This window comes from Schistocerca americana, unplaced genomic scaffold, assembly GCF_021461395.2.
Source record: "Schistocerca americana isolate TAMUIC-IGC-003095 unplaced genomic scaffold, iqSchAmer2.1 HiC_scaffold_727, whole genome shotgun sequence".
Taxonomy (NCBI): domain Eukaryota; kingdom Metazoa; phylum Arthropoda; class Insecta; order Orthoptera; family Acrididae; genus Schistocerca; species Schistocerca americana.
Genome location: NW_025726486.1, coordinates 12,501 through 25,000, shown reverse-complemented (window position 1 = coordinate 25,000; position 12,500 = coordinate 12,501). Strand labels below are relative to the sequence as shown.

The 12,500-nt window shown below is 57.3% G+C and overlaps 2 non-coding genes and 1 pseudogene across 2 annotated transcripts; all 3 read left to right on the top strand.

The window, feature by feature from the left end:
* The first annotated feature begins 4,903 nt into the window (after positions 1-4,903).
* LOC124589773 lies at positions 4,904-6,813 on the top strand. The gene has a single exon (XR_006976248.1). It is a non-coding gene; the product is annotated as a small subunit ribosomal RNA (ribosomal RNA).
* Positions 6,814-7,164: 351 nt separating this feature from the next.
* On the top strand, positions 7,165-7,319 carry LOC124589783. The gene has a single exon (XR_006976256.1). It is a non-coding gene; the product is annotated as a 5.8S ribosomal RNA (ribosomal RNA).
* Positions 7,320-7,507: 188 nt separating this feature from the next.
* Positions 7,508-12,500, top strand: part of LOC124589781 — a 7,668-nt pseudogene continuing 2,675 nt past the window's right edge.

Here is a 12,500-nt window from a genome sequence, read left to right as displayed (position 1 = left end):
CGGAACTACGCCAACCATGCCGGCAAAACAGTATCGCCATCTATGAAAATACGGCGAAACCACATGCAATACCTCCATCTATGCGAATCTGACAACACTACGTCCGCCATGTCGAGCGCACCGCAAAACATACCGCCATCTGTAGGTCTCCCGCAACATGACCTCCTGCAACGACGATACCGTCATCTATGAGACGCCAAGCCGACTAAGACAGCGATGGGCCCACAGTGCCCTTCTTTCGACCCCACCCCAACGCCAGCGCCTCTGCCGCACGAAGTCGTGGACCGGCAATCACTCCACCTGCACCCGTTCGTGCCCCACCCCAACCGCCCAACTCGCAACTCCAGCGGATGAACGGCGGACTTTGCTCGCACTCGCAATGTGCAATCCACCCCTATAACGTGCGTTTCATGAAGAGTTATGTCCAATATGCGACATTCCCGCTGTCCATATACATGAGCTGCGAGCTGTACCACGTACGAGCTACAGACGCGATCGCGTTGCTCGCTGTACGAATGCAGATGCTCAGCGGCAGCTAGGAGGCGCTCCATCCATGTCGGTACCGGTGAGCGTTGCACTCGCAGTCGCAAAAACGTACGGCAAGTATATTACTCGGAAGAGTCAATGACAGTCCAAGCCCCCCTGCGTGGGAAGAGTCTTCCTAGGCCATGACCCACCGGAAGGGCGCAGCGTCCCCCACCCCAGACATGTGACGTCAGACTATCGGTATTGACGACTAGACTGATTCCTTATAATCATTTGCCATACACCGGTGGAAGCTGCCGAGACGAGTAACTACATAGCGGGCTCGCCGTGTCACTAATGTACAGAGATACAATAGTTTCGACTGGAACCGGATTAAACGTATACACGGCGCTGATTAGTAATAGATAGAGCCATCAGAATACAGATAATGTATAGACCTGTCCGTATACATGCTGAAAGACTCTGCTCACAATCACACGTCAGCCAGACACTCTTATCACGCACTACTCTCTGCCTGTAACAGGCACACAGACAATATGTAAGCACCAGCATGGAACAACACCCAGTGCATCCTCTCTGCCACATTAGACAATCCACACTATCATAACCAGACCGGGAGGTCCACTCGGAAAACAGAATATCCCACCCTTCCGACAACCACCATTGCTCAGCTAAGCCACCAACACCCACACATGTCCCAGACAGGGGTGCACCCAACATCACAATACTGCCTCCTGTCACACCACACAAACAATGGCAGGAATGAAAGACACAGGTCTGCCACAAGCATGGAATCAGAGCGCCGCCTGTTATGAGCCAAAGGTGCACCCTGACGTGGCAAATCAGATGATGCCGCAGTCATTTACTTACGATAATCACAATCAACAAACCGGGCCCCCCCCCCCCCAAGTGCCTTAACCTAACCCGTATTGTACCTTAACCTAACCCGTATTGTACCTTAACCTAACCCGTATTGTACCTTAACCTAACCCGTATTGTACCTTAACCTAACCCGTATTGTACCTTAACCTAACCCGTATTGTACCTTAACCTAACCCATATTGTACCTTAACCTAACCCATATTGTACCTTAACCTAACCCATATTGTACCTTAACCTAACCCATATTGTACCTTAACCTAACCCATATTGTACCTTAACCTAACCCATATTGTACCTTAACCTAACCCATATTGTACCTTAACCTAACCCATATTGTACCTTAACCTAACCCATATTGTACCTTAACCTAACCCATATTGTACCTTAACCTAACCCATGTTGCGCCTTAACCTAACCCATGTTGCGCCTTAACCTAACCCATGTTGCGCCTTAACCTAACCCATGTTGCGCCTTAACCTAACCCATGTTGCGCCTTAACCTAACCCATGTTGCGCCTTAACCTAACCCATGTTGCGCCTTAACCTAACCCATGTTGCGCCTTAACCTAACCCATGTTGCGCCTTAACCTAACCCATGTTGCGCCTTAACCTAACCCATGTTGCGCCTTAACCTAACCCATGTTGCGCCTTAACCTAACCCATGTTGCGCCTTAACCTAACCTATGTTGCGCCTTAACCTAACCTATGTTGCGCCTTAACCTAACCTATGTTGCGCCTTAACCTAACCTATGTTGCGCCTTAACCTAACCTATGTTGCGCCTTAACCTAACCTATGTTGCGCCTTAACCTAACCTATGTTGCGCCTTAACCTAACCTATGTTGCGCCGTAACCTAACCTATGTTGCGCCATAACCTAACCTATGTTGCGCCTTAACCTAACCTATGTTGCGCCTTAACCTAACCTATGTTGCGCCTTAACCTAACCTATGTTGCGCCGTAACCTAACCTATGTTGCGCCTTAACCTAACCTATGTTGCGCCTTAACCTAACCTATGTTGCGCCTTAACCTAACCTATGTTGCGCCTTAACCTAACCTATGTTGCGCCTTAACCTAACCTATGTTGCGCCTTAACCTAACCTATGTTGCGCCTTAACCTAACCTATGTTGCGCCTTAACCTAACCTATGTTGCGCCTTAACCTAACCTATGTTGCGCCGTAACCTAACCTATGTTGCGCCTTAACCTAACCTATGTTGCGCCTTAACCTAACCTATGTTGCGCCGTAACCTAACCTATGTTGCGCCTTAACCTAACCTATGTTGCGCCTTAACCTAACCTATGTTGCGCCTTAACCTAACCTATGTTGCGCCTTAACCTAACCTATGTTGCGCCTTAACCCAACACACGTTGGGCCTTAACCCAACACACGTTGGGCCTTAACCCAACACACGTTGGGCCTTAACCCAACACACGTTGGGCCTTAACCCAACACACGTTGGGCCTTAACCCAACACACGTTGGGCCTTAACCCAACACACGTTGGGCCTTAACCCAACACACGTTGGGCCTTAACCCAACACACGTTGGGCCTTAACCCAACACACGTTGGGCCTTAACCCAACACACGTTGGGCCTTAACCCAACACACGTTGGGCCTTAACCCAACACACGTTGGGCCTTAACCCAACACACGTTGGGCCTTAACCCAACACACGTTGGGCCTTAACCCAACACACGTTGGGCCTTAACCCAACACACGTTGGGCCTTAACCCAACACACGTTGGGCCTTAACCCAACACACGTTGGGCCTTAACCCAACACACGTTGGGCCTTAACCCAACACACGTTGGGCCTTAACCCAACACACGTTGGGCCTTAACCTGCTCTGTAATTGTCATACGACGCGTTAAATTAGTGTAGTGTTGCCTAACTGCAACCCCCGCAATATAGTTTGCTACTCGCACTGCCCGGTCCCCAGAGTATCGCTTCATGTTAAACACCTTGCAGCTATACACTGTAATGCGGATGGCGGCAGGACGTACATGCTCAATGCCCTTCGCAGTTGTTCATTGGCATTCGCATGGCGAAGCACAGCCTACGTTGTGGTACGGCTTGTGGCAACTGTCCGCTGATGTTGTACGTCCAAATCACACACTGTACCGCACATTGGTCCTCATGTACTGAATGATACATCGTGGTACATGTGTGACCGTACCACGACTGCGCCAACAACGGCGAACCATACGGTCCAAATATTGTGCACTCAGCTACGTGTCGTCTCCCTATAAGAGCTGGATTGCAGTATGGTATGCCGTGGATGGCGATCAGCATGAGCCGTCTGTTGATGTAGTGGCGCGTGTTGTCAGACGTAGTCGTCTCTTCTCACACACCGTGATAGCATGGTGCACTGCGTTCCACATCTGCGACATGCGACAGAGGCCGGTTGACAGTCGTTCGCGCAATGGACATCGCATACGTACGGGGGCCACCTTCCACGTGTTCGCGAAGCGTGCACATGTTGTTGCGTGTATGTGGGCAGACATAGTGTGTCGTGACACCTGACACAGGCATGCAACAATCGTTGAATTTGCAAATGGCGATGGACGTCTACGTTTGCTGGTGACGTTACGCAAATGAAGAACTGGTAAACCGTTGTGGTGCGGTTGTTCTCGCTAGAGGTGAATCAGTGATGGCGACGATCGGTTGAGCTACCAACCGGTTGTTTCAGCGATACCCACCATGCCCACGAACGTGAATGGCATGTGGGTGTGAAGCGATACGCGGCGGTGGCTGGGTGGGACCGTCCCCGGCCGGTGAGGGGGGGCCTTCCGGCGTGCTGGCCGCGCGGTGCGTGGGCGCACGCGCTACAGCCGGCTGGTGGGGGCGGCCAGTGGCAGGCGCGCCGGCCGACGGAGGCGGCAGGCGGCGCAGCTGCGCGCCGGCGCACCCTGCACGCGGCGCCGTGCGGCCAAAGTAGGTCCTCGCGGGCCCGGTGCGAAGCGCGGTGGACATCTGCAGTGTGCTGGTCCGATTGAGGACTGTGTGCGCTGAGGATGCGCCGCCGCCCGGCGCTCGGCGCCGCGACGCCGTCTGCTGCTCGGTCGCCTCTGCGGTTCTCGCAGGTGGATTGTATCGCAGCTGTGCGGACGTGTTGGCGCGTGCGCTGTGCTGGGAGAGTTCGCTTCGGCACCCAAGTGGGGCTTTTGTCCTTCTGTGGCGCTGGCGTTGGAGCTGCCGGCCACCGTAGGTGGCGCGTGTTGTCTCCCGCCGGCAATGCCACGACAGCACGCTCCCGGGCCTCTGTCGGCAGCGGCAAGCTCAGTTGGGAGCACGGGTGGTCGCACCTAAAGCGTCTACTCGCCAAACTCCGGGCGATTGCGCCTCTCTCGAACCCGACCAAGTACTTAGGACGGCGCTGCGCGCCGCCGGGACCTGAGAGGGTTTCGAGGTGTATTGTGCAGGGGAGCTCAGCCTCCTCCTGTTTGCAGAATAATTGAGCGGACGCTTGCGTGTTCGCGCGGGCCCCCGGGACACACTCCCGGGCGGCCGGCTGCTCAGCTCTAGTTGACGCAGCTCCCTGGTTGATCCTGCCAGTAGTCATATGCTTGTCTCAAAGATTAAGCCATGCATGTCTCAGTACAAGCCGCATTAAGGTGAAACCGCGAATGGCTCATTAAATCAGTTATGGTTCCTTAGATCGTACCCACGTTACTTGGATAACTGTGGTAATTCTAGAGCTAATACATGCAAACAGAGTCCCGACCAGAGATGGAAGGGACGCTTTTATTAGATCAAAACCAATCGGTCGGCTCGTCCGGTCCGTTTGCCTTGGTGACTCTGAATAACTTTGGGCTGATCGCACGGTCCTCGTACCGGCGACGCATCTTTCAAATGTCTGCCTTATCAACTGTCGATGGTAGGTTCTGCGCCTACCATGGTTGTAACGGGTAACGGGGAATCAGGGTTCGATTCCGGAGAGGGAGCCTGAGAAACGGCTACCACATCCAAGGAAGGCAGCAGGCGCGCAAATTACCCACTCCCGGCACGGGGAGGTAGTGACGAAAAATAACGATACGGGACTCATCCGAGGCCCCGTAATCGGAATGAGTACACTTTAAATCCTTTAACGAGTATCTATTGGAGGGCAAGTCTGGTGCCAGCAGCCGCGGTAATTCCAGCTCCAATAGCGTATATTAAAGTTGTTGCGGTTAAAAAGCTCGTAGTTGGATTTGTGTCCCACGCTGTTGGTTCACCGCCCGTCGGTGTTTAACTGGCATGTATCGTGGGACGTCCTGCCGGTGGGGCGAGCTGAAGGCGTGCGACGCGCCTCGTGCGTGCTCGTGCGTCCCGAGGCGGACCCCGTTGCAATCCTACCAGGGTGCTCTTGAGTGAGTGTCTCGGTGGGCCGGCACGTTTACTTTGAACAAATTAGAGTGCTTAAAGCAGGCAAGCCCGCCTGAATACTGTGTGCATGGAATAATGGAATAGGACCTCGGTTCTATTTTGTTGGTTTTCGGAACCCGAGGTAATGATTAATAGGGACAGGCGGGGGCATTCGTATTGCGACGTTAGAGGTGAAATTCTTGGATCGTCGCAAGACGAACAGAAGCGAAAGCATTTGCCAAGTATGTTTTCATTAATCAAGAACGAAAGTTAGAGGTTCGAAGGCGATCAGATACCGCCCTAGTTCTAACCATAAACGATGCCAGCCAGCGATCCGCCGCAGTTCCTCCGATGACTCGGCGGGCAGCCTCCGGGAAACCAAAGCTTTTGGGTTCCGGGGGAAGTATGGTTGCAAAGCTGAAACTTAAAGGAATTGACGGAAGGGCACCACCAGGAGTGGAGCCTGCGGCTTAATTTGACTCAACACGGGAAACCTCACCAGGCCCGGACACCGGAAGGATTGACAGATTGATAGCTCTTTCTTGATTCGGTGGGTGGTGGTGCATGGCCGTTCTTAGTTGGTGGAGCGATTTGTCTGGTTAATTCCGATAACGAACGAGACTCTAGCCTGCTAACTAGTCGCGTGACATCCTTCGTGCTGTCAGCGATTACTTTTCTTCTTAGAGGGACAGGCGGCTTCTAGCCGCACGAGATTGAGCAATAACAGGTCTGTGATGCCCTTAGATGTTCTGGGCCGCACGCGCGCTACACTGAAGGAATCAGCGTGTCTTCCTAGGCCGAAAGGTCGGGGTAACCCGCTGAACCTCCTTCGTGCTAGGGATTGGGGCTTGCAATTGTTCCCCATGAACGAGGAATTCCCAGTAAGCGCGAGTCATAAGCTCGCGTTGATTACGTCCCTGCCCTTTGTACACACCGCCCGTCGCTACTACCGATTGAATGATTTAGTGAGGTCTTCGGACTGGTACGCGGCATTGACTCTGTCGTTGCCGATGCTACCGGAAAGATGACCAAACTTGATCATTTAGAGGAAGTAAAAGTCGTAACAAGGTTTCCGTAGGTGAACCTGCGGAAGGATCATTACCGACTAGACTGCATGTCTTTCGATGTGCGTGTCGTGTCGCGCAACACGCTACCTGTACGGCTCGCAGTAGCCGTGCGCCGCGTGCGGAACCACGCGTGCTTCTCAAAACTAACGCCAATGTTGTGTGGTACGAGCGCTGAAGCGCTGGAGCGGCTGGCCTGCGGCACCTGGCGCCTGGCGCCGGTTTTGAATGACTTTCGCCCGACTGCCTGTCCGCTCCGGTGTGGAGCCGTACGACGCCCATCGGCCGTGAGGCCGTTGGACACAGAACGCTTGAACAGGGGCCGCCACACGCCTACGTCCCGCCTATGCAACTGTCTTGAAAGAGACAGTGTAAACTAAGAAAAGATCACCCAGGACGGTGGATCACTCGGCTCGTGGGTCGATGAAGAACGCAGCAAATTGCGCGTCGACATGTGAACTGCAGGACACATGAACATCGACGTTTCGAACGCACATTGCGGTCCATGGATTCCGTTCCCGGGCCACGTCTGGCTGAGGGTCGGCTACGTATACTGAAGCGCGCGGCGTTTGCCCCGCTTCGCAGACCTGGGAGCGTCGCGGCCGCCTGTGGGGCCGGCCGCGCCTCCTTAAACGTGCGATGCGCGCCCGTCGCCTGGCGGTTCGCATACCGGTACTTACTCGGTAGCGTGCACAGCCGGCTGGCGGTGTGGCGTGCGACACCTCGTACAACGACCTCAGAGCAGGCGAGACTACCCGCTGAATTTAAGCATATTACTAAGCGGAGGAAAAGAAACTAACAAGGATTCCCCCAGTAGCGGCGAGCGAACAGGGAAGAGTCCAGCACCGAACCCCGCAGGCTGCCGCCTGTCGTGGCATGTGGTGTTTGGGAGGGTCCACTACCCCGACGCCTCGCGCCGAGCCCAAGTCCAACTTGAATGAGGCCACGGCCCGTAGAGGGTGCCAGGCCCGTAGCGGCCGGTGCGAGCGTCGGCGGGACCTCTCCTTCGAGTCGGGTTGCTTGAGAGTGCAGCTCCAAGTGGGTGGTAAACTCCATCTGAGACTAAATATGACCACGAGACCGATAGCGAACAAGTACCGTGAGGGAAAGTTGAAAAGAACTTTGAAGAGAGAGTTCAAAAGTACGTGAAACCGTTCTGGGGTAAACGTGAGAAGTCCGAAAGGTCGAACGGGTGAGATTCACGCCCATCCGGCCACTGGCCTCCGCCCTCGGCAGATGGGGCCGGCCGCCCGCGCGGAGCAATCCGCGGCGGGGTCGTGTCCGGTTGCCTTTCCACTCGCCGCGGGGTGGGGCCGTTCCGGTGTGCGGTGGGCCGCACTTCTCCCCTAGTAGGACGTCGCGACCCGCTGGGTGCCGGCCTACGGCCCGGGTGCGCAGCCTGTCCTTCCGCGGGCCTCGGTTCGCGTCTGTTGGGCAGAGCCCCGGTGTCCTGGCTGGCTGCCCGGCGGTATATCTGGAGGAGTCGATTCGCCCCTTTGGGCGCTCGGGCTCCCGGCAAGCGCGCGCGGTTCTTCCCGGATGACGGACCTACCTGGCCCGGCCCCGGACCCGCGCCGCTGTTGGCTCGGGATGCTCTCGGGCGGAATAATCGCTCCCGTCAGCGGCGCTTCAGCTTTGGACAATTTCACGACCCGTCTTGAAACACGGACCAAGGAGTCTAACATGTGCGCGAGTCATTGGGCTGTACGAAACCTAAAGGCGTAATGAAAGTGAAGGTCTCGCCTTGCGCGGGCCGAGGGAGGATGGGGCTTCCCCGCCCTTCACGGGGCGGCGGCCTCCGCACTCCCGGGGCGTCTCGTCCTCATTGCGAGGTGAGGCGCACCTAGAGCGTACACGTTGGGACCCGAAAGATGGTGAACTATGCCTGGCCAGGACGAAGTCAGGGGAAACCCTGATGGAGGTCCGTAGCGATTCTGACGTGCAAATCGATCGTCGGAGCTGGGTATAGGGGCGAAAGACTAATCGAACCATCTAGTAGCTGGTTCCCTCCGAAGTTTCCCTCAGGATAGCTGGTGCTCGTACGAGTCTCATCCGGTAAAGCGAATGATTAGAGGCCTTGGGGCCGAAACGACCTCAACCTATTCTCAAACTTTAAATGGGTGAGATCTCCGGCTTGCTTGATATGCTGAAGCCGCGAGCAAACGACTCGGATCGGAGTGCCAAGTGGGCCACTTTTGGTAAGCAGAACTGGCGCTGTGGGATGAACCAAACGCCGAGTTAAGGCGCCCGAATCGACGCTCATGGGAAACCATGAAAGGCGTTGGTTGCTTAAGACAGCAGGACGGTGGCCATGGAAGTCGGAATCCGCTAAGGAGTGTGTAACAACTCACCTGCCGAAGCAACTAGCCCTGAAAATGGATGGCGCTGAAGCGTCGTGCCTATACTCGGCCGTCAGTCTGGCAGTCATGGCCGGTCCTTGCGGCCGGCCGCGAAGCCCTGACGAGTAGGAGGGTCGCGGCGGTGGGCGCAGAAGGGTCTGGGCGTGAGCCTGCCTGGAGCCGCCGTCGGTGCAGATCTTGGTGGTAGTAGCAAATACTCCAGCGAGGCCCTGGAGGGCTGACGCGGAGAAGGGTTTCGTGTGAACAGCCGTTGCACACGAGTCAGTCGATCCTAAGCCCTAGGAGAAATCCGATGTTGATGGGGGCCGTCATAGCATGATGCACTTTGTGCTGGCCCCCGTTGGGCGAAAGGGAATCCGGTTCCTATTCCGGAACCCGGCAGCGGAACCGATACAAGTCGGGCCCCTCTTTTAGAGATGCTCGTCGGGGTAACCCAAAAGGACCCGGAGACGCCGTCGGGAGATCGGGGAAGAGTTTTCTTTTCTGCATGAGCGTTCGAGTTCCCTGGAATCCTCTAGCAGGGAGATAGGGTTTGGAACGCGAAGAGCACCGCAGTTGCGGCGGTGTCCCGATCTTCCCCTCGGACCTTGAAAATCCGGGAGAGGGCCACGTGGAGGTGTCGCGCCGGTTCGTACCCATATCCGCAGCAGGTCTCCAAGGTGAAGAGCCTCTAGTCGATAGAATAATGTAGGTAAGGGAAGTCGGCAAATTGGATCCGTAACTTCGGGATAAGGATTGGCTCTGAGGATCGGGGCGTGTCGGGCTTGGTCGGGAAGTGGGTCAGCGCTAACGTGCCGGGCCTGGGCGAGGTGAGTGCCGTAGGGGTGCCGGTAAGTGCGGGCGTTTAGCGCGGGCGTGGTCTGCTCTCGCCGTTGGTTGGCCTCGTGCTGGCCGGCGGTGCAGGATGCGCGCGCCTGCGCGGCGTTCGCGCCCCGGTGCTTCAACCTGCGTGCAGGATCCGAGCTCGGTCCCGTGCCTTGGCCTCCCACGGATCTTCCTTGCTGCGAGGCCGCGTCCGCCTTAGCGTGCTCCTCCGGGGGCGCGCGGGTGCGCGGATTCTCTTCGGCCGCCATTCAACGATCAACTCAGAACTGGCACGGACTGGGGGAATCCGACTGTCTAATTAAAACAAAGCATTGCGATGGCCCTAGCGGGTGTTGACGCAATGTGATTTCTGCCCAGTGCTCTGAATGTCAACGTGAAGAAATTCAAGCAAGCGCGGGTAAACGGCGGGAGTAACTATGACTCTCTTAAGTGGTGGCCCTTCCGCTGAAGGTGCCACCCCAACTCCCCCAGCACCTAGCCGGCCAACCGGCCGTGCCGAAAATCTTGTAACTTTTGCAGCTATGTATACCTGTAGTGAGTGCCACCGCAGCTTTACAACCAAGAACGGTCTCGGGGTCCATCGCCGCCGCCAACATCTTGCGGCCGCCAACGCGGAGATCGTCACGGAGAGGCATCGCGCGAGGTGGACGGAGGAAGAAGTCCTGTCGCTCGCCAAGGCAGAGGCCGAACTGTTCCTCGAGAGGGACGCCCGGTTCTTCTTTGTAAATCAAGAGCTCATCAGGATGTTCCCCGACCGAACGCTTGAGGCAATCAAGTGCCGACGGCGGCAAGCTGCCCACAAGCAGCTTGTCCGCCAATTCATGGAGGAGCTTGAGATCGGTCGGGGGGAAGAGCCGGCGTCCCGCCGGGGAGCGGCGAGCCCGCTGCCTGACGCGGGCGAGGCCGCTGCGCCGCCCGTCGACGCAGCCGAGGACTTCGCGGCCGACACCACCGGGCCGCCGCCGGAGGGGCCGACTGACGCCGCCATCTGGGAGCATCTGGCGGGGCTACCCGCTTCCGCCCAGCGTTTCTCTGCCCTGGATCGTGTCATCGGTCTGGGGCGGGGCACGCCGCCCGATGTCATCCTGGGCATGCTCCCGGATGCCCTTGCGTCGGTCGGGTCCAGAGGGGAGAGATCGATCACCAGGACACAGCGGCCGCGCCAACCATCGAAGCGGCCGCCTGCCGCGCCGCCGACGCAGAAGCGCAAGCGGCGCCGCTGGGAGTACGCGAGAACGCAGGATGCCTTCCGACGGTCGCGTGCGCGTTGCGTGCGCGGCCTCTTGGATGGCACCCTGCTCCAGCCGCCACCTGCCATCCCTGGTCTGCTGGACTTCTGGGCGGACCTCTTCACCAAGAAGCCCATCTCCACCGCGGGCTTCATTCGTGACCGCCTCCTCCCGCACTCAGAGCCTGTCGCTCTCGAGTGCATATGGGGGCCGGTCACACATGAGGAGGTCGCCGCCGCGTTGCCGCCCAGGGGATCAGCAGCCGGGCCGGACGGCCTTACCCCAGCGGAGTTGCGGCGTCTGCCGCACGAAGTCCTGGTGAAAGTGATGAATCTCTTCCTTCTGGCCCGCGCCCTTCCGGAACGCCTGCTTCGCGCGCGGACGTCCCTTCTCCCGAAAACGGCTGCACCAACATCCCCCGCTGACTTTCGCCCCATTACGGTCTGCTCGGTGTTGGCGCGGACCTTTCACAAGGTTCTCGCGTCACGCCTGATGCGCGCTTGTGCTGTGGACGAACGTCAGCGGGCATTCATCCCTCGGGATGGGATGTTGGAAAATACCTTCATCTTGGACACTGCTCTCACCGACGCAGTTCGCTCCTGCCGCTCTGTCTTTGTGGCATCGATCGACGTATCTAAGGCATTCGATTCGGTAGATCATGCTGCCCTTCGCCCCGTGCTGAAGGCGCATGGCCTGCCGGATTGCTTTGTCGAGTATGTCGAGCGGTGCTACGAGGGCAGCACGACAGTGATAGCGGACGGCGCCGGCGTGGGCGTGTCTGTGCAGCCAGCACGGGGCGTTCGCCAGGGCGATCCCCTCTCCCCCCTCCTGTTCAACTTTGCGGTGGACTACGTTTTAGGCCAACTGCCCTCCCACATCGGAGCTCGGATCCTCGGTCGCAGAGTCAACGCTGCGGCCTTTGCAGATGACGTCTTGCTGTTTGCAGCGACCCCGAGGGGCTTGCAGTCCCTCATCGACGCAGCTACCGCAGCCCTCGCCCACCTGGGGCTGCAGATCAACGCCCGGAAGTGTTTCACCCTCGCCTTAGTCGCGTCAGGGCGCGAGAAGAAGGTGAAGGTGGACAGCAATGTCACCTTCACAGCAGGCAATACCACCATGCCTGCCCTGCGTGTGGGTGAAACCTTCCGGTACCTGGGGCTGCAATTTTCCACGGCGGGTCGCTGTGTCTTCAATCCACGTAGCCACCTGGTGGAGCAGCTTGACGTCATCTCCCGAGCTCCGCTGAAGCCGCAACAGCGCCTCCACGCTCTCACCAACGTACTTCTCCCTGGCCTGTACCACGGGCTGGC